Source organism: Diorhabda carinulata, chromosome 8, assembly GCF_026250575.1.
Source record: "Diorhabda carinulata isolate Delta chromosome 8, icDioCari1.1, whole genome shotgun sequence".
Classification (NCBI taxonomy): Eukaryota; Metazoa; Arthropoda; class Insecta; order Coleoptera; family Chrysomelidae; genus Diorhabda; species Diorhabda carinulata.
This window is the reverse complement of record NC_079467.1, coordinates 7,488,842-7,508,937: the sequence shown is the minus strand read 5'-3', so window position 1 is coordinate 7,508,937 and position 20,096 is coordinate 7,488,842. Positions and strand designations below refer to the sequence as shown.

At 34.2% G+C, this 20,096-nt stretch overlaps 1 protein-coding gene, 24 non-coding genes and 3 pseudogenes across 26 annotated transcripts in view; all 28 read left to right on the top strand.

Annotated features, from left to right (window-relative positions):
• The window catches only part of LOC130897529 (anoctamin-4-like), a 95,782-nt gene that overhangs the window by 61,286 nt on the left and 14,400 nt on the right, over positions 1-20,096 (top strand). The gene's annotated exons all lie outside the window — the stretch shown is intronic.
• On the top strand, positions 3,020-3,138 carry LOC130897686 (5S ribosomal RNA). The gene has a single exon (XR_009059775.1). It is a non-coding gene; the product is annotated as a 5S ribosomal RNA (ribosomal RNA).
• On the top strand, positions 3,464-3,582 carry LOC130897685 (5S ribosomal RNA). The gene has a single exon (XR_009059774.1). It is a non-coding gene; the product is annotated as a 5S ribosomal RNA (ribosomal RNA).
• Positions 3,908-4,026, top strand: LOC130897641 (5S ribosomal RNA). The gene has a single exon (XR_009059736.1). It is a non-coding gene; the product is annotated as a 5S ribosomal RNA (ribosomal RNA).
• LOC130897636 (5S ribosomal RNA) lies at positions 4,352-4,470 on the top strand. The gene has a single exon (XR_009059732.1). It is a non-coding gene; the product is annotated as a 5S ribosomal RNA (ribosomal RNA).
• LOC130897699 (5S ribosomal RNA) lies at positions 4,796-4,914 on the top strand. Its single transcript, XR_009059787.1, has one exon. It is a non-coding gene; the product is annotated as a 5S ribosomal RNA (ribosomal RNA).
• On the top strand, positions 5,240-5,358 carry LOC130897640 (5S ribosomal RNA). The gene has a single exon (XR_009059735.1). It is a non-coding gene; the product is annotated as a 5S ribosomal RNA (ribosomal RNA).
• LOC130897698 (5S ribosomal RNA) lies at positions 5,683-5,801 on the top strand. The gene has a single exon (XR_009059786.1). It is a non-coding gene; the product is annotated as a 5S ribosomal RNA (ribosomal RNA).
• LOC130897697 (5S ribosomal RNA) lies at positions 6,126-6,244 on the top strand. Its single transcript, XR_009059785.1, has one exon. It is a non-coding gene; the product is annotated as a 5S ribosomal RNA (ribosomal RNA).
• LOC130897684 (5S ribosomal RNA) lies at positions 6,569-6,687 on the top strand. The gene has a single exon (XR_009059773.1). It is a non-coding gene; the product is annotated as a 5S ribosomal RNA (ribosomal RNA).
• Positions 7,012-7,130, top strand: LOC130897696 (5S ribosomal RNA). Its single transcript, XR_009059784.1, has one exon. It is a non-coding gene; the product is annotated as a 5S ribosomal RNA (ribosomal RNA).
• Positions 12,691-12,809, top strand: LOC130897688 (5S ribosomal RNA). The gene has a single exon (XR_009059777.1). It is a non-coding gene; the product is annotated as a 5S ribosomal RNA (ribosomal RNA).
• On the top strand, positions 13,137-13,255 carry LOC130897635 (5S ribosomal RNA). Its single transcript, XR_009059731.1, has one exon. It is a non-coding gene; the product is annotated as a 5S ribosomal RNA (ribosomal RNA).
• On the top strand, positions 13,581-13,699 carry LOC130897682 (5S ribosomal RNA). Its single transcript, XR_009059771.1, has one exon. It is a non-coding gene; the product is annotated as a 5S ribosomal RNA (ribosomal RNA).
• LOC130897681 (5S ribosomal RNA) lies at positions 14,024-14,142 on the top strand. Its single transcript, XR_009059770.1, has one exon. It is a non-coding gene; the product is annotated as a 5S ribosomal RNA (ribosomal RNA).
• LOC130897647 (5S ribosomal RNA) lies at positions 14,468-14,600 on the top strand (annotated as a pseudogene).
• On the top strand, positions 14,925-15,043 carry LOC130897680 (5S ribosomal RNA). The gene has a single exon (XR_009059769.1). It is a non-coding gene; the product is annotated as a 5S ribosomal RNA (ribosomal RNA).
• On the top strand, positions 15,368-15,486 carry LOC130897679 (5S ribosomal RNA). Its single transcript, XR_009059768.1, has one exon. It is a non-coding gene; the product is annotated as a 5S ribosomal RNA (ribosomal RNA).
• LOC130897690 (5S ribosomal RNA) lies at positions 15,812-15,930 on the top strand. The gene has a single exon (XR_009059779.1). It is a non-coding gene; the product is annotated as a 5S ribosomal RNA (ribosomal RNA).
• LOC130897678 (5S ribosomal RNA) lies at positions 16,257-16,375 on the top strand. The gene has a single exon (XR_009059767.1). It is a non-coding gene; the product is annotated as a 5S ribosomal RNA (ribosomal RNA).
• LOC130897677 (5S ribosomal RNA) lies at positions 16,702-16,820 on the top strand. Its single transcript, XR_009059766.1, has one exon. It is a non-coding gene; the product is annotated as a 5S ribosomal RNA (ribosomal RNA).
• Positions 17,147-17,265, top strand: LOC130897676 (5S ribosomal RNA). Its single transcript, XR_009059765.1, has one exon. It is a non-coding gene; the product is annotated as a 5S ribosomal RNA (ribosomal RNA).
• LOC130897675 (5S ribosomal RNA) lies at positions 17,592-17,710 on the top strand. The gene has a single exon (XR_009059764.1). It is a non-coding gene; the product is annotated as a 5S ribosomal RNA (ribosomal RNA).
• On the top strand, positions 18,037-18,155 carry LOC130897674 (5S ribosomal RNA). Its single transcript, XR_009059763.1, has one exon. It is a non-coding gene; the product is annotated as a 5S ribosomal RNA (ribosomal RNA).
• On the top strand, positions 18,481-18,613 carry LOC130897646 (5S ribosomal RNA; annotated as a pseudogene).
• Positions 18,938-19,056, top strand: LOC130897693 (5S ribosomal RNA). Its single transcript, XR_009059782.1, has one exon. It is a non-coding gene; the product is annotated as a 5S ribosomal RNA (ribosomal RNA).
• LOC130897645 (5S ribosomal RNA) lies at positions 19,382-19,514 on the top strand (annotated as a pseudogene).
• On the top strand, positions 19,841-19,959 carry LOC130897673 (5S ribosomal RNA). Its single transcript, XR_009059762.1, has one exon. It is a non-coding gene; the product is annotated as a 5S ribosomal RNA (ribosomal RNA).

The window sequence follows — 20,096 nt, the reverse complement described above, 5'->3', positions numbered from 1 at the left end:
TCTTGACGTTATAATTAAAGAGTCGACGGTCCGATCGATGAAGTAGTCAAGATCCCACATTTTCTTCTCTTCTTTAATGACATGCTGGACTGCTTTTCGCCAGTTCTCTGGTGTCACCTCCTTAATGGCTTGATCAAACAGTAGCTTAACGTCTTTCATTTTGAATGTCGCGTTGTGTATTGCTACAAATCCTTTCACTTGCACCCATATAAGTTCTATAGGATTTAGTGGTTAACCATTCAATAATTTCTTGTTTTCTCCAAGATGAAGTTTGAATCTTCTCTATGCGTCAAGAATGATAACTTGCATTATCCATAACTACTACTGAATCAGCCGGAAGATATTTTATCATTTCACCAAAATAGTCTTCATAAACATCCGAATCCATGTTTTCGTGGTAATCTCCCGTATGGCACGATTGAAAGGTTAGCAAACCTTCATTTAAAAATCCCTCTTCGCTTTCAATATGGACGATTATTAGTCTTTTCCCTTTACCTGAAGGCACCTTAATACCACGTCTCATCAAGATAAAATATTTTCTTCTGCTCCGTTCTGTACTGCTTTATACTTCTTAAGTATTTTCGTCGCCAGCAAACAATTTCATCGCTTTCCAGTAAAAGTGCTTTACGATTATACTTTTCGCAGGCAAAATCGATATTTCTGAAAATGGTCCATAAAAGTTTTCTAGTTTTAAACGGAATACTGTCATCCTGGCCAAGCTCCATTAAAATCTTATCTAGGGTGGTTATTTCTTTAAAAAAAAAAGGAAAGAGTGAACTTTTCTTCGAATTACACTTTTGGTGTCTTCATCAAGGACTTTTACTGGTTTGCCTGGACTTTTCTTGGTAGGTTCCACTTGGCCTGTTATCTTTCTCCTCCGCAATAATTTAAAAACGGTGGACTTTCCAACTCCAGTCATTCGGGAACATCGGTTGACAGTTTCTTGTACAGTAAATTTCGGGTAATCGTATTTTATGCAAGTTTTTCATTCACTGATAGTGGAGAATTATTGGAACATCTTTTCGTTGGTGTAAATTTCGCCATTTAATTACTACTCTTATAATAATGTAAACACTATTTACGGCTTCATAGCAAATACTGATGCGTTGAACTAAACAAATATACTTATGAAGGTCTAAAAATTTTGGGCTATGCACCATTGCCCTTACGGCGCATGGTTAAGCTGAATCTGAAATTGGGTTGAAATTAGGCAGAGGTACTAATAGAAGGTTAAAAGGTACCTGTTCAACGCAAAACGTAACTGTATAATCTACTACCTATGTAATTCCTATACAATATTTCAAGACCTGCACCTATGGCCGACACCGAAATTGAGCCGAACTGAACGGAATTCCCCATTTTATTGCTCTATATCTTTCTCAAATAGACTATAGTTCTTCCAATATAAATTGAAGAAGAAAGTTATGCGAGGAACAATCAATATTTTATAAATACGCACGGCACTCAAACCAAATTAAGAAATAAAAAATAATGTTTACTTCCCTGTAAAATTCGGTAAACATCTCACAAACCCTCGGAGACAATCATCTCTACTGTTTACCAATGAAAACATCAAATCGTAAACCTAAATGCATTTCTATTAGACGAAGCTGTATCTACACAATTTCTTCGAAATATTCCTGCCAGAAACAGTCTGCGATGAGCAGTGGCTTCTCTTGATGAGATTTATTTAATTCATTAATTTCTTTAAACTCTTTAAGATACCAAATAATAGCAGTAACAAATCTCAAATTTTAGCATTTATGTCTGAAAAAAAATATTCCTATTCCTGACAGCGATCGTTAAAAAGGCCCAAAAAATCAAAGAATTGCTTATTGTTATTAAAGGTATAAAGTTAGGGGTACAAAAGGGTATCAGTTCACGTATGGTCCCCTGTTTAAACCAAACGCTCTTACAGGGACCAATTGATATTGGAAAAACTATATAAGAATCGTTTTTTTGTTCCTCTTTGATAAGCAGTGTTAGAAGTACATAATCCAACAAACACTTTAGAATAAAAACAATGAGATATAATATATGAAATCATACACAATTAATGACAGAGAAACTTTCATACTGAATATAATTCCAATTTTTCATACTTTTCTCTAATCATATACAGGAAACGAGGAAACATTACAAACTTTTAGCATATGAAGAGTTCTTCAGGGATGATATCATTCGGCTTAGGAATAGTGTCAAATTCTTTTTTAATTTACAAGGTGATATGTGGAATTGACCTAACCATAAAATATAATTGGCAAAAGTTTTTACACAACTCATTTTTTTAATTTCTTCATGATGCAGTACACTAATAACAAGCATTGGACTGGTATTAGCTAAACTTAGGAATTTCAGGACCGGCTTTGGAAAAATTAATTTAGAAATTCGTATTGAATATTGTATAATTTTTTTTAAATAAGTAATTATAAAAATACATAAATAACCAATGAAAAGGGCATATGCGACGAAGTTATCTCATTTTTATTAAATTTTTAGTGAACGATCAAATTTTATAATAGAACAACCCTAAAGACGTATCACATTATGAGGTACTATATTGAACAAAAATTATAAATTTCAAGTTTTTCTATTAAAATGATGTGTATCGAATAACAACAACGAAAAACACAAATAACAAAAAACAGTAGCTAATAACAATAACGAGCAACAATTTCAAATCAATAACTGAAATTATGTTGAATGAAAAAGAACTGAAAAAATACAATAATTACAACAAAATAAAAAGAATTTAAGAATGGAAAGAAAAAGAAGAAATAGATTCTCGAAAGTAAACCCAGCAGCCTTTACACATTATTGTGCGAATTGTTATTTTTTTTCTTGAATAATGAATACTCTGGGGGTCGTTTCTAATAGGTATAGATGATTAAATTGAACAGATTTTAATTAAACTTAACTATTGAAGATTTAGTTAAATGTATAGTTTAAGTACATTCAATATTGGCAATATCATTGAATGTGCAGCTCCCTTATAAAGCTTGAAACTAGTTTTATTGTCGGCAACGGCCATACCACACTGAATATACCGGTTCTCGTCCGATCACCGCAGTCAAGCAGTGTCGGGTGCGGTTAGTACTTGGATGGGTGACCGCTTGGGAACACCGCATGCTGTTGCCTTGTTTTTTTTTTCTACTTAATGCTTGTAATTATCATTTGATAAAACAATGTTTTCAGTTATTTCAAATTATTTTGGAGTAAATTCATTACACCCGATAAGCAACTATGTAATTTTGATTCTTCGCTAGACTTTTAAAAAACAATGTCATACATCAACACTTAGTGTACTCAAAATCTGTTGGTGTATATTTATACATACTTATTGAGATTACATTTCGATTGTTTTCGGACGTAGAATTTCTAACAGATTTTAAATAAACTTAAATATTGAAGATTTCGTTGAATGTGCAGTTCCCTTATAATGCTTGAAACTAGTTTTATTGTCGGCAACGGCCATACCACACTGAATATACCGGTTCTCGTCCGATCACCGCAGTCAAGCAGTGTCGGGTGCGGTTAGTACTTGGATGGGTGACCGCTTGGGAACACCGCATGCTGTTGCCTTGTTTTTTTTTTCTACTTAATGCTTGTAATTATCATTTGATAAAACAATGTTTTCAGTTATTTCTCATTATTTTGAAGTAAATTCATTACACACGATATGCAACTATGTAATTTTGATTCTTCGCTAGACTTTTAAAAAACAATCTCATACATCAACACTTAGTGTACTCAAAATCTGTTGGTGTATATTTATACATACTTATTGAGATTACATTTCGATTGTTTTCGGACGTAGAATTTCTAACAGATTTTAAATAAACTTAAATATTGAAGATTTCGTTGAATGTGCAGTTCCCTTATAATGCTTGAAACTAGTTTTATTGTCGGCAACGGCCATACCACACTGAATATACCGGTTCTCGTCCGATCACCGCAGTCAAGCAGTATCGGGTGCGGTTAGTACTTGGATGGGTGACCGCTTGGGAACACCGCATGCTGTTCCCTTGTTTTTTTTTTCTACTTAATGCTTGTAATTATCATTTGATAAAACAATGTTTTCAGTTATTTCTCATTATTTTGAAGTAAATTCATTACACCCGATATGCAACTATGTAATTTTGATTCTTCGCTAGACTTTTAAAAAACAATCTCATACATCAACACTTAGTGTACTCAAAATCTGTTGGTGTATATTTATACATACTTATTGAGATTACATTTCGATTGTTTTCGGACGTAGAATTTCTAACAGATTTTAAATAAACTTAAATATTGAAGATTTCGTTGAATGTGCAGTTCCCTTATAATGCTTGAAACTAGTTTTATTGTCAGCAACGGCCATACCACACTGAATATACCGGTTCTCGTCCGATCACCGCAGTCAAGCAGTATCGGGTGCGGTTAGTACTTGGATGGGTGACCGCTTGGGAACACCGCATGCTGTTGCCTTGTTTTTTTTTTCTACTTAATGCTTGTAATTATCATTTGATAAAACAATGTTTTCAGTTATTTCTCATTATTTTGAAGTAAATTCATTACACCCGATATGCAACTATGTAATTTTGATTCTTCGCTAGACTTTTAAAAAACAATCTCATACATCAACACTTAGTGTACTCAAAATCTGTTGGTGTATATTTATACATACTTATTGAGATTACATTTCGATTGTTTTCGGACGTAGAATTTCTAACAGATTTTAAATAAACTTAAATATTGAAGATTTCGTTGAATGTGCAGTTCCCTTATAATGCTTGAAACTAGTTTTATTGTCGGCAACGGCCATACCACACTGAATATACCGGTTCTCGTCCGATCACCGCAGTCAAGCAGTATCGGGTGCGGTTAGTACTTGGATGGGTGACCGCTTGGGAACACCGCATGCTGTTGCCTTGTTTTTTTTTTCTACTTAATGCTTGTAATTATCATTTGATAAAACAATGTTTTCAGTTATTTCTCATTATTTTGAAGTAAATTCATTACACCCGATATGCAACTATGTAATTTTGATTCTTCGCTAGACTTTTAAAAAACAATCTCATACATCAACACTTAGTGTACTCAAAATCTGTTGGTGTATATTTATACATACTTATTGAGATTACATTTCGATTGTTTTCGGACGTAGAATTTCTAACAGATTTTAAATAAACTTAAATATTGAAGATTTCGTTGAATGTGCAGTTCCCTTATAATGCTTGAAACTAGTTTTATTGTCGGCAACGGCCATACCACACTGAATATACCGGTTCTCGTCCGATCACCGCAGTCAAGCAGTATCGGGTGCGGTTAGTACTTGGATGGGTGACCGCTTGGGAACACCGCATGCTGTTCCCTTGTTTTTTTTTCTACTTAATGCTTGTAATTATCATTTGATAAAACAATGTTTTCAGTTATTTCAAATTATTTTGGAGTAAATTCATTACACACGATATGTAACTATGTAATTTTTATTCTTCGCTAGACTTTTAAAAAACAATCTCATACATCAACACTTAGTGTACTCAAAATCTGTTGGTGTATATTTATACATACTTATTGAGATTACATTTCGATTTTTTTCGGACGTAGAATTTCTAACAGATTTTAAATAAACTTAAATATTGAAGATTTCGTTGAATGTGCAGTTCCCTTATAATGCTTGAAACTAGTTTTATTGTCGGCAACGGCCATACCACACTGAATATACCGGTTCTCGTCCGATCACCGCAGTCAAGCAGTATCGGGTGCGGTTAGTACTTGGATGGGTGACCGCTTGGGAACACCGCATGCTGTTGCCTTGTTTTTTTTTCTACTTAATGCTTGTAATTATCATTTGATAAAACAATGTTTTCAGTTATTTCTCATTATTTTGAAGTAAATTCATTACACCCGATATGCAACTATGTAATTTTGATTCTTCGCTAGACTTTTAAAAAACAATCTCATACATCAACACTTAGTGTACTCAAAATCTGTTGGTGTATATTTATACATACTTATTGAGATTACATTTCGATTTTTTTCGGACGTAGAATTTCTAACAGATTTTAAATAAACTTAAATATTGAAGATTTCGTTGAATGTGCAGTTCCCTTATAATGCTTGAAACTAGTTTTATTGTCGGCAACGGCCATACCACACTGAATATACCGGTTCTCGTCCGATCACCGCAGTCAAGCAGTATCGGGTGCGGTTAGTACTTGGATGGGTGACCGCTTGGGAACACCGCATGCTGTTGCCTTGTTTTTTTTTCTACTTAATGCTTGTAATTATCATTTGATAAAACAATGTTTTCAGTTATTTCTCATTATTTTGAAGTAAATTCATTACACCCGATATGCAACTATGTAATTTTGATTCTTCGCTAGACTTTTAAAAAACAATCTCATACATCAACACTTAGTGTACTCAAAATCTGTTGGTGTATATTTATACATACTTATTGAGATTACATTTCGATTTTTTTCGGACGTAGAATTTCTAACAGATTTTAAATAAACTTAAATATTGAAGATTTCGTTGAATGTGCAGTTCCCTTATAATGCTTGAAACTAGTTTTATTATCGGCAACGGCCATACCACACTGAATATACCGGTTCTCGTCCGATCACCGCAGTCAAGCAGTGTCGGGTGCGGTTAGTACTTGGATGGGTGACCGCTTGGGAACACCGCATGCTGTTGCCTTGTTTTTTTTTCTACTTAATGCTTGTAATTATCATTTGATAAAACAATGTTTTCAGTTATTTCAAATTATTTTGGAGTAAATTCATTACACACGATATGTAACTATGTAATTTTTATTCTTCGCTAGACTTTTAAAAAACAATCTCATACATCAACACTTAGTGTACTCAAAATCTGTTGGTGTATATTTATACATACTTATTGAGATTACATTTCGATTTTTTTCGGACGTAGAATTTCTAACAGATTTTAAATAAACTTAAATATTGAAGATTTCGTTGAATGTGCAGTTCCCTTATAATGCTTGAAACTAGTTTTATTGTCGGCAACGGCCATACCACACTGAATATACCGGTTCTCGTCCGATCACCGCAGTCAAGCAGTATCGGGTGCGGTTAGTACTTGGATGGGTGACCGCTTGGGAACACCGCATGCTGTTGCCTTGTTTTTTTTTCTACTTAATGCTTGTAATTATCATTTGATAAAACAATGTTTTCAGTTATTTCTCATTATTTTGAAGTAAATTCATTACACCCGATATGCAACTATGTAATTTTGATTCTTCGCTAGACTTTTAAAAAACAATCTCATACATCAACACTTAGTGTACTCAAAATCTGTTGGTGTATATTTATACATACTTATTGAGATTACATTTCGATTGTTTTCGGACGTAGAATTTCTAACAGATTTTAAATAAACTTAAATATTGAAGATTTCGTTGAATGTGCAGTTCCCTTATAATGCTTGAAACTAGTTTTATTGTCGGCAACGGCCATACCACACTGAATATACCGGTTCTCGTCTCGCTCGAACCTCCGTAGCGGAAGGTTGTGTCTGTGTCTGTATAGATAGATGCGCACCAAATCGGCTTAGGAGAAATCGGACGTGAAATTGAAGATTAGTGTTCGTGCAACCACACATTATTAAAAACATCATTCGCGGTGAATCGAGTGCAACAGAATTGTGAGGGGTCCTCGCCCCCTAGTGATAATAATAATGGTGACCACTCACTGTCTCCGTACGAGTTAGTTATCCAGAAATATGGTGGAAATCTAGTGAATAAAAGTAACAAACCTTACAAGAAACCTTCTTGTGAATCTCTTAAACGAGCATCTATGGAGGCTGAAAACATCAGTGATAACAATATAATTCACAGCACACAAGCTATTATACACACCGAAAAACCAACGATAATGCCAAAAGATAATTCCCAAGACAAAAAAAGAAAGTGTCCAGTCATAACAAATACTGACGTTGAATACATGGACGCTATTCAAATTGAAAATGAGCAAAATGTCGAAAACGGAGATTTTACAATCCCTAAGAAGTTCGCGTCATTATCCAAATTGTTGAAACAAAACCTTTCGCAAAATAAAATTACAATAGGAAACAAATATTCATCGCTCGAATCAACAGAAGATGAAGAAAATCAACAACCTATGGAAAATACGGTGAACAACCAAGACAAAACGACAACTTCGACAAAAACCACAGGAGGTAAGAAAACAAAGAACTCTCCACCTCCTATAGTTTTCCACGCAAAAATAGAAGAACACACTAATTTTATTAATGAGCTGAAATGCACAATAAAGAGTGAGTTTTATCTCAAATATACTAATAATTCGACATTATTGTTCATCAAAGATGAAGAAGAATTCAAGAAATTTAGGGGAAAATTGGTTGATGGTGAAATTGATCACCATACATACTCATTGCCAGAACAGAAAACTCACGCATTCGTTCTACGAGGTATGGATGGAGAACCCTCCTTATCAGAAATCAAAGAAGACCTGGAAAATAAAAGCGAAATCAGTGTCAAAAATATATACCGAATGAACACAAAAGTGAGACCCCTATTTTTAATAACTACAACTCCAACAATTACTTTAAAATATTTAAACCAAAATATAAAATACGTACTACAAACCAGAGTGACTTGGGAGCTCAGAAAAAGCAATAGTACGATGACCCAATGTCACAAATGTCAACATTGGGGTCATGCAACGACAAACTGCGGACGACGACCCAAATGTTTGAAATGTGCTGGAGATCATTTGACCAGTACCTGTACAAAATCAAAAGACACACCGGCGAAATGCTCCAACTGTCATAATCCAATCGAGAAAACCCCAAAACAAAGAGCCGAAGAAGAACTTCGTTCCAGCACCAGCGCCCATCGTTAACGTTTGGAACAGTAAGAGAGATTTTCCGCCGTTACCACGTGGTAACAATTCGAGTAATGAGCCACCACAAACAGCAACACAACACCCCAAGCCCGAGAAGACGACGGAAACCTTCCATGAAATAAATAACGAATTCAAAAAATTAAATTCATTCATGAACCTCAACGAAATGTTAAGAGCGGTAAGAGATTTGAATTCATTGCTTGTAAATGCCAGTGATAACGAATCAAAATTTAATGCTTACATGGCCTTTATGGCTGGCATAGACAAGTATAATTTTTAGGTTGTTTTGCAATTGCGATGTCTAAGAAACTAAAAATCTGTTTTTACAACATAAATGGCATAAACAATAAATATCCATTATTCATAAATTTTCTTTATAAATACTCTTTGGACATAGTCTTGTTATCAGAAACACAGCTAAAACCATGCCATAATCTTAAAATCAGGGGATACTGTATATATCGCAAAGATAGACCTGACAACGCTCGCGGTAACCAGAGAGGGGGCGGGGTGGCTATTATCGTTAAAAATGATATATCTCATCTTCTTGTAGATAGTGTAAATAGTAGTATTGAACATTTAATCATTAAACTCAAAAATAATTTACATTTAGTAGTAGCTTATAACAAACCATTCAATAGATTAAAAAATCTTGATATTTTTAATCTCTGTTCAATATCAAATAAAGTTTTAATAATGGGAGATCTGAACGCACGACATCAAGAATGGAACAATTCGGGAGCGAATAGGAATGGTAATACTCTTAAGGAATCGGTAGAGGACAATGGTCTTTGCATTTATTATACTGATCAACCAACACATTTTCCTTTCAACGGCAGTACTCCAAGTACAATAGATATCATAGTCTCTAAAAATTTTACCGAAATCGAAAATTTAGGGACACTTCAAGAGCTAACATCCGATCACGATCCTGTATACTTCGAAATACCTGCCTGCGAAAGTCGCAAAAATCCTTCTGGAAAGCGACTTATACACGACTATACTTCAACAGATTGGTTCAAATACCGTTTTCATATCAATAAAACTGTTCAAATCAATTCAAACATTAATTGCTCAAGTGATATAGATAGAGAAATAGTACTTTTAGAACATTCCATGAAAGAAGCTAGGAACAAAACTACAAAATTGATTAAAGTAAATCGTGAAAACGATAAACTACCTAACGATATTCTAAACATGATAAAAGTTAAAAATAAATTAAGAAAATCATGGCAAAAATATAGGCTAACGACTGACAAAGACAAACTGCTAGATTTGGGAAAAGAAATAAATGAAAAAATCAGAGAATTTCGCAATAAAAAATGGACAGATTTATTAAATCAACTTAATGCCGCCGATAACTCACTTTGGAAAATTACAAAAAGACTAACAAGAACATTTAAACCTATACCTGCATTCGAACACAATGGAGAGGTATATTTAGACGATTCCGAGAAAGGTACGCTCCTAGGTAGGCATTATGAAAAAATCTTTAAAATAAACCATAAATCTAACACCGAATACGAACGAACAATAGAAAAGGGAATTTCCCAAATGGTAAATACCAATATAGAAATTAGTAAAAAGGATTTATCTAGGTACATTTCGTCTCCTAAAGAAATTAAACAAACTATAAACAGATTACCCAACAATAAAGCACCGGGACCTGACCAGCTGGACACAATTCTTTATAAAAATTTACCATTTAAAGCTTTGGTTCAAATAACTTACATAGTAAACGCAATATTAAAATTTCAACACTATCCACAAACTTTAAAAAATTCAATTATAGTACCAATACCGAAACCTGGCAAAAACCCGAAATCTTCAGATAGCTACCGCCCTATATCGCTAATCAATATTCTTGCTAAAATTATAGATAAAATAATACTACATCGAATACTAAACATCGAAAATAAGTTGAAATTAATTCCTAACGAACAGTTCGGATTTAGGAAAGGTCACTCCACCATAGCTCAAATAATTCGACTAGCTCATTACGCAAAAGAAAATTTCAGGAATAAAATGAACACAGTAGTAGTAGCATTAGATATGGAAAAGGCATTCGATACCGTCTGGATAGAGGGACTTACGTACAAAATGATGTCTGCTGGTTACCCCATTGAAATCGTGAAACTAATTTACTCATATCTCAAAGATAGGAATTTTCATGTTAAAATGAACAACACAATAAACGGTCCGTTCAAAACAGAAGCAGGGGTGCCGCAGGGCTCCTCCTTATCCCCTCACTTGTATACTATTATGACACATGACTTTCCAATGAATGATATCATACAAACAGCCTTATATGCAGACGATACTTGTTTGTATAAGGGATCATTCATTGCGGAAATTGCAAATAGAAAAATCGATATTCATATGAATAGAGTAGTAGTACCATATTTGAATGAAAATAAACTTAAATTAAATCCCCAAAAAACCGAACAAATCATTCTAACTAGGAAACATACGAATAACAAAATAAGATCAAAATTGAAAATTGAAAATAATACTATTACGCCCAAGGCATCTATAACATACTTAGGTTTTCATATAGATAAAAGATTAAATTATCATACACATATTAACAACCTCGTAAATAAAGCTAATAACGCAATAAGAAAATTATATCCACTATTAAATAAAGACAGTTGCCTGAGTATAGAGAACAAACTACTTTTGTATAAACAAGCAATCAGACCAATCTTAACATACGGTTACCAAGTATTTTGTTCAGCTCCAGATACACTATTCATTAAGCTTCAACGGATCCAAAACAAATGTTTGAGACTTGCACTAGGAAAAGGACGCTATAGTAGAATCGCTGATCTCCACGAGGAAGCGAATATCGAGGCGATCCAAAACTTTATTGTTCAGAATTCAAATAAATTTTACAAAGATGAATTGACGTCACCATTAGTACAAAATGTGACGGAGAAAAGAGCCAGAGATAACCCCAATCTGAAACATGGTCTACTTCATGATAAACTACCTTTATTTCTAGAATAAAGATAGGAACACAGTAAACATAATCATATAAATAACCTTGTTTTTTGTATAATTTTTCAAGGACACTAATCGTAATTGTAGAGCTACCTGAAAATTCTGAAATTCAACTCATTACCGTTATTTTCAAACAAATCATAAACATCTGATAATGACAATAGGAAATGTCAAGGAGCAGATGGAAATGTCAAATCAAATCAATCAAGATGAATAACAGATGATAAATAGTGCGGCTTACACCAGCCTAGGCGCGTGAGACCTCTTCATGAAGAGAAGGCACATGCTGAAACGTGAGAGGAGACTTAACATTGTTTATTACTGTATATTTTCATTTGTTATTTCATGTACTGTACATATTTAATTTTGTAAATAAAGTTTTTGGTATTTGGTATTTGGTTCTCGTCCGATCACCGCAGTCAAGCAGTGTCGGGTGCGGTTAGTACTTGGATGGGTGACCGCTTGGGAACACCGCATGCTGTTGCCTTGTTTTTATTTCTACTTAATGCTTGTAATTATCATTTGATAAAACAATGTTTTCAGTTATTTCTCATTATTTTGAAGTAAATTCATTACACACGATATGTAACTATGTAATTTTTATTCTTCGCTAGACTTTTAAAAAACAATGTCATACATCAACACTTAGTGTACTCAAAATCTGTTGGTGTATATTTAAACATACTTATTGAGATTACATTTCGATTGTTTTCGGACGTAGAATTTCTAACAGATTTTAAATAAACTTAAATATTGAAGATTTCGTTGAATGTGCAGTTCCCTTGTAATGCTTGAAACTAGTTTTATTGTCGGCAACAGCCATACCACACTGAATATACCGGTTCTCGTCCGATCACCGCAGTCAAGCAGTGTCGGGTGCGGTTAGTACTTGGATGGGTGACCGCTTGGGAACACCGCATGCTGTTGCCTTGTTTTTTTTTTTTCTACTTAATGCTTGTAATTATCATTTGATAAAACAATGTTTTCAGTTATTTCAAATTATTTTGGAGTAAATTCATTACACCCGATATGCAACTATGTAATTTTGATTCTTCGCTAGACTTTTAAAAAACAATCTCATACATCAACACTTAGTGTACTCAAAATCTGTTGGTGTATATTTATACATACTTATTGAGATTACATTTCGATTGTTTTCGGACGTAGAATTTCTAACAGATTTTAAATAAACTTAAATATTGAAGATTTCGTTGAATGTGCAGTTCCCTTATAATGCTTGAAACTAGTTTTATTGTCGGCAACGGCCATACCACACTGAATATACCGGTTCTCGTCCGATCACCGCAGTCAAGCAGTGTCGGGTGCGGTTAGTACTTGGATGGGTGACCACTTGGGAACACCGCATGCTGTTGCCTTGTTTTTTTTTTCTACTTAATGCTTGTAATTATCATTTGATACAACAATGTTTTCAGTTATTTCTCATTATTTTGAAGTAAATTCATTACACACGATATGTAACTATGTAATTTTTATTCTTCGCTAGACTTTTAAAAAACAATGTCATACATCAACACTTAGTGTACTCAAAATCTGTTGGTGTATATTTATACATACTTATTGAGATTACATTTCGATTGTTTTCGGACGTAGAATTTCTAACAGATTTTAAATAAACTTAAATATTGAAGATTTCGTTGAATATGCAGTTCCCTTATAATGCTTGAAACTAGTTTTATTGTCGGCAACGGCCATACCACACTGAATATACCGGTTCTCGTCCGATCACCGCAGTCAAGCAGTGTCGGGTGCGGTTAGTACTTGGATGGGTGACCGCTTGGGAACACCGCATGCTGTTGCCTTGTTTTTTTTTCTACTTAATGCTTGTAATTATCATTTGATAAAACAATGTTTTCAGTTATTTCAAATTATTTTGGAGTAAATTCATTACACCCGATAAGCAACTATGTAATTTTGATTCTTCGCTAGACTTTTAAAAAACAATGTCATACATCAACACTTAGTGTACTCAAAATCTGTTGGTGTATATTTATACATACTTATTGAGATTACATTTCGATTGTTTTCGGACGTAGAATTTCTAACAGATTTTAAATAAACTTAAATATTGAAGATTTCGTTGAATGTGCAGTTCCCTTATAATGCTTGAAACTAGTTTTATTGTCGGCAACGGCCATACCACACTGAATATACCGGTTCTCGTCCGATCACCGCAGTCAAGCAGTGTCGGGTGCGGTTAGTACTTGGATGGGTGACCGCTTGGGAACACCGCATGCTGTTGCCTTGTTTTTTTTTTCTACTTAATGCTTGTAATTATCATTTGATAAAACAATGTTTTTAGTTATTTCAAATTATTTTGGAGTGAATTCATCACACCCGATATGCAACTATGTAATTTTGATTCTTCGCTAGACTTTTAAAAAACAATGTCATACATCAACACTTAGTGTACTCAAAATCTGTTGGTGTATATTTATACATACTTATTGAGATTACATTTCGATTGTTTTCGGACGTAGAATTTCTAACAGATTTTAAATAAACTTAAATATTGAAGATTTCGTTGAATGTGCAGTTCCCTTATAATGCTTGAAACTAGTTTTATTGTCGGCAACGGCCATACCACACTGAATATACCGGTTCTTGGTATTTGGTTCTCGTCCGATCACCGCAGTCAAGCAGTGTCGGGTGCGGTTAGTACTTGGATGGGTGACCGCTTGGGAACACCGCATGCTGTTGCCTTGTTTTTTTTTCTACTTAATGCTTGTAATTATCATTTGATACAACAATGTTTTCAGTTATTTCTCATTATTTTGAAGTAAATTCATTACACACGATATGTAACTATGTAATTTTTATTCTTCGCTAGACTTTTAAAAAACAATGTCATACATCAACACTTAGTGTACTCAAAATCTGTTGGTGTATATTTATACATACTTATTGAGATTACATTTCGATTGTTTTCGGACGTAGAATTTCTAACAGATTTTAAATAAACTTAAATATTGAAGATTTCGTTGAATGTGCAGTTCCCTTATAATGCTTGAAACTAGTTTTATTGTCGGCAACGGCCATACCACACTGAATATACCGGTTCTCGTCCGATCACCGCAGTCAAGCAGTGTCGGGTGCGGTTAGTACTTGGATGGGTGACCGCTTGGGAACACCGCATGCTGTTGCCTTGTTTTTTTTTCTACTTAATGCTTGTAATTATCATTTGATAAAACAATGTTTTCAGTTATTTCAAATTATTTTGGAGTAAATTCATTACACCCGATAAGCAACTATGTAATTTTGATTCTTCGCTAGACTTTTAAAAAACAATGTCATACATCAACACTTAGTGTACTCAAAATCTGTTGGTGTATATTTATACATACTTATTGAGATTACATTTCGATTGTTTTCGGACGTAGAATTTCTAACAGATTTTAAATAAACTTAAATATTGAAGATTTCGTTGAATGTGCAGTTCCCTTATAATGCTTGAAACTAGTTTTATTGTCGGCAACGGCCATACCACACTGAATATACCGGTTCTCGTCCGATCACCGCAGTCAAGCAGTGTCGGGTGCGGTTAGTACTTGGATGGGTGACCGCTTGGGAACACCGCATGCTGTTGCCTTGTTTTTTTTTTCTACTTAATGCTTGTAATTATCATTTGATAAAACAATGTTTTTAGTTATTTCAAATTATTTTGGAGTGAATTCATCACACCCGATATGCAACTATGTAATTTTGATTCTTCGCTAGACTTTTAAAAAACAATGTCATACATCAACACTTAGTGTACTCAAAATCTGTTGGTGTATATTTATACATACTTATTGAGATTACATTTCGATTGTTTTCGGACGTAGAATTTCTAACAGATTTTAAATAAACTTAAATATTGAAGATTTCGTTGAATGTGCAGTTCCCTTATAATGCTTGAAACTAGTTTTATTGTCGGCAACGGCCATACCACACTGAATATACCGGTTCTCGTCTGATCACCGCAGTCAAGCAGTGTCGGGTGCGGTTAGTACTTGGATGGGTGACCGCTTGGGAACACCGCATGCTGTTGCCTTGATTTTTTTTTTCTACTTAATGCTTGTAATTATCATTTGATAAAACAATGTTTTCAGTTATTTCAAATTATTTTGGAGTAAATTCATTACACCCGATATGCAACTATGTAATTTTGATTCTTCGCTAGACTTTTAAAAAACAATCTCATACATCAACACTTAGTGTACTCAAAATCTGTTGGTGTATATTTATACATACTTATTGAGATTACATTTCGATTGTTTTCGGACGTAGAATTTCTAACAGATTTTAAATAAACTTAAATATTGAAGATTTCGTTGAATGTGCAGTTCCCTTATAATGCTTGAAACTAGTTTTATTGTCGGCAACGGCCATACCACACTGAATATACCGGTTCTCGTCCGATCACCGCAGTCAAGCAGTGTCGGGTGCGGTTAGTACTTGGATGGGTGACCGCTTGGGAACACCGCATGCTGTTGCCTTGTTTTTTTTTTTCTACTTAATGCTTGTAATTATCATTTGATAAAACAATGTTTTCAGTTATTTCAAATTATTTTGGAGTGAATTCATCACACCCGATATGCAACTATGTAATTTTGATTCTTCGCTAGACTTTTAAAAAACAATGTCATACATCAACACTTAGTGTACTCAAAATCTGTTGGTGTATATTTATACATACTTATTGAGATTACATTTCGATTGTTTTCGGACGTAGAATTTCTGACAGATTTTAAATAAACTTAAATATTGAAGATTTCGTTGAATGTGCAGTTCCCTTATAATGCTTGAAACTAGTTTTATTGTCGGCAACGGCCATACCACACTGAATATACCGGTTCTCGTCCGATCACCGCAGTCAAGCAGTGTCGGGTGCGGTTAGTACTTGGATGGGTGACCGCTTGGGAACACCGCATGCTGTTGCCTTGTTTTTTTTTTTCTACTTAATGCTTGTAATTATCATTTGATAAAACAATGTTTTCAGTTATTTCAAATTATTTTGGAGTGAATTCATCACACCCGATATGCAACTATGTAATTTTGATTCTTCGCTAGACTTTTAAAAAACAATGTCATACATCAACACTTAGTGTACTCAAAATCTGTTGGTGTATATTTATACATACTTATTGAGATTACATTTCGATTGTTTTCGGACGTAGAATTTCTAACAGATTTTAAATAAACTTAAATATTGAAGATTTCGTTGAATGTGCAGTTCCCTTATAATGCTTGAAACTAGTTTTATTGTCGGCAACGGCCATACCACACTGAATATACCGGTTCTCGTCCGATCACCGCAGTCAAGCAGTGTCGGGTGCGGTTAGTACTTGGATGGGTGACCGCTTGGGAACACCGCATGCTGTTGCCTTGTTTTTTTTTTTCTACTTAATGCTTGTAATTATCATTTGATAAAACAATGTTTTCAGTTATTTCAAATTATTTTGGAGTGAATTCATCACACCCGATATGCAACTATGTAATTTTGATTCTTCGCTAGACTTTTAAAAAACAATGTCATACATCAACACTTAGTGTACTCAAAATCTGTTGGTGTATATTTATACATACTTATTGAGATTACATTTCGATTGTTTTCGGACGTAGAATTTCTAACAGATTTTAAATAAACTTAAATATTGAAGATTTCGTTGAATGTGCAGTTCCCTTATAATGCTTGAAACTAGTTTTATTGTCGGCAACGGCCATACCACACTGAATATACCGGTTCTCGTCCGATCACCGCAGTCAAGCAGTGTCGGGTGCGGTTAGTACTTGGATGGGTGACCGCTTGGGAACACCGCATGCTGTTGCCTTGTTTTTTTTTTTCTACTTAATGCTTGTAATTATCATTTGATAAAACAATGTTTTCAGTTATTTCAAATTATTTTGGAGTGAATTCATCACACCCGATATGCAACTATGTAATTTTGATTCTTCGCTAGACTTTTAAAAAACAATGTCATACATCAACACTTAGTGTACTCAAAATCTGTTGGTGTATATTTATACATACTTATTGAGATTACATTTCGATTGTTTTCGGACGTAGAATTTCTAACAGATTTTAAATAAACTTAAATATTGAAGATTTCGTTGAATGTGCAGTTCCCTTATAATGCTTGAAACTAGTTTTATTGTCGGCAACGGCCATACCACACTGAATATACCGGTTCTCGTCCGATCACCGCAGTCAAGCAGTGTCGGGTGCGGTTAGTACTTGGATGGGTGACCGCTTGGGAACACCGCATGCTGTTGCCTTGTTTTTTTTTTCTACTTAATGCTTGTAATTATCATTTGATAAAACAATGTTTTCAGTTATTTCAAATTATTTTGGAGTAAATTCATTACACCCGATATGCAACTATGTAATTTTGATTCTTCGCTAGACTTTTAAAAAACAATCTCATACATCAACACTTAGTGTACTCAAAATCTGTTGGTGTATATTTATACATACTTATTGAGATTACATTTCGATTTTTTTCGGACGTAGAATTTCTAACAGATTTTAAATAAACTTAAATATTGAAGATTTCGTTGAATGTGCAGTTCCCTTATAATGCTTGAAACTAGTTTTATTGTCGGCAACGGCCATACCACACTGAATATACCGGTTCTTGGTATTTGGTTCTCGTCCGATCACCGCAGTCAAGCAGTGTCGGGTGCGGTTAGTACTTGGATGGGTGACCGCTTGGGAACACCGCATGCTGTTGCCTTGTTTTTTTTTCTACTTAATGCTTGTAATTATCATTTGATAAAACAATGTTTTCAGTTATTTCAAATTATTTTGGAGTAAATTCATTACACCCGATAAGCAACTATGTAATTTTGATTCTTCGCTAGACTTTTAAAAAACAATGTCATACATCAACACTTAGTGTACTCAAAATCTGTTGGTGTATATTTATACATACTTATTGAGATTACATTTCGATTGTTTTCGGACGTAGAATTTCTAACAGATTTTAAATAAACTTAAATATTGAAGATTTCGTTGAATGTGCAGTTCCCTTATAATGCTTGAAACTAGTTTTATTGTCGGCAACGGCCATACCACACTGAATATACCAGTTCTCGTCCGATCACCGCAGTCAAGCAGTGTCGGGTGCGGTTAGTACTTGGATGGGTGACCGCTTGGGAACACCGCATGCTGTTGCCTTGTTTTTTTTTTCTACTTAATGCTTGTAATTATCATTTGATAAAACAATGTTTTTAGTTATTTCAAATTATTTTGGAGTGAATTCATCACACCCGATATGCAACTATGTAATTTTGATTCTTCGCTAGACTTTTAAAAAACAATGTCATACATCAACACTTAGTGTACGCAAAATCTGTTGGTGTATATTTATACATACTTATTGAGATTACATTTCGATTGTTTTCGGACGTAGAATTTCTAACAGATTTTAAATAAACTTAAATATTGAAGATTTCGTTGAATGTGCAGTTCCCTTATAATGCTTGAAACTAGTTTTATTGTCGGCAACGGCCATACCACACTGAATATACCGGTTCTTGGTATTTGGTTCTCGTCCGATCACCGCAGTCAAGCAGTGTCGGGTGCGGTTAGTACTTGGATGGGTGACCGCTTGGGAACACCGCATGCTGTTGCCTTGTTTTTTTTTTTCTACTTAATGCTTGTAATTATCATTTGATAAAACAATGATTTCAGTTATTTCAAATTATTTTGGAGTAAATTCATTACACCCGATAAGCAACTATGTAATTTTGATTCTTCGCTAGACTTTTAAAAAACAATGTCATACATCAACACTTAGTGTACTCAAAATCTGTTGGTGTATATTTATACATACTTATTGAGATTACATTTCGATTGTTTTCGGACGTAGAATTTCTAACAGATTTTAAATAAACTTAAATATTGAAGATTTCGTTGAATGTGCAGTTCCCTTATAATGCTTGAAACTAGTTTTATTGTCGGCAACGGCCATACCACACTGAATATACCGGTTCTCGTCCGATCACCGCAGTCAAGCAGTGTCGGGTGCGGTTAGTACTTGGATGGGTGACCGCTTGGGAACACCGCATGCTGTTGCCTTGTTTTTTTTTCTACTTAATGCTTGTAATTATCATTTGATAAAACAATGTTTTCAGTTATTTCAAATTATTTTGGAGTAAATTCATTACACCCGATAAGCAACTATGTAATTTTGATTCTTCGCTAGACTTTTAAAA